The following is a 535-nucleotide window of genomic DNA, read 5'->3' as shown; positions in this document are numbered from 1 at the left end:
GGGGGGGGGAGGGGCGAGGGGGGGGGGGGGGGGGGGGGGGGGGGGGGTAAGGGCAGAGAGAGATGGGGAGAGAGAGAGAATCCCAAGCAGGCCCCACACTGTCCGCTTGGAGCCACCAACTGTGACATCACGGCCCGAGCAGAAATCAAGATTCAGACGCTTAACTGACTGAGCCACCCAGGCGCCCCCGCAATGATTCTTGGTTTGATTTGTTTGGTTTTTTCCAGACTACATTCATCATTTGCCTACTTGGCAAACTGGGTGCTGAAGCTGGGAACGAAGATGTCTTCCTGAAAGTCTCCCCTCCCCCCCGGCCCCTAAGCCCGGTGACCGCCTCCCCCCTAAAGCCTCCGCTCCCTGCCCCCCCTGTCCCCCCCCGCCCCCGCCTCCCACCTGGACCCCTGCCAGAGCCCCCACCGGTCTCAGCCTGCAGCCCCCTCCCAGCCAGTCAGGCTCCACCCTCCAGCCAGCAGGATTTTTCCGGAATTACGGCCATTTCTCCCCAGCGTGTGGTGGTTCTACAAGCCTCTTGTCC

This window comes from Panthera uncia, chromosome B4, assembly GCF_023721935.1.
Source record: "Panthera uncia isolate 11264 chromosome B4, Puncia_PCG_1.0, whole genome shotgun sequence".
In the NCBI taxonomy this organism is placed as follows: domain Eukaryota; kingdom Metazoa; phylum Chordata; class Mammalia; order Carnivora; family Felidae; genus Panthera; species Panthera uncia.
The sequence above is the reverse complement of the archived record's forward strand: the minus strand, read 5'-3'. Positions refer to the sequence as shown.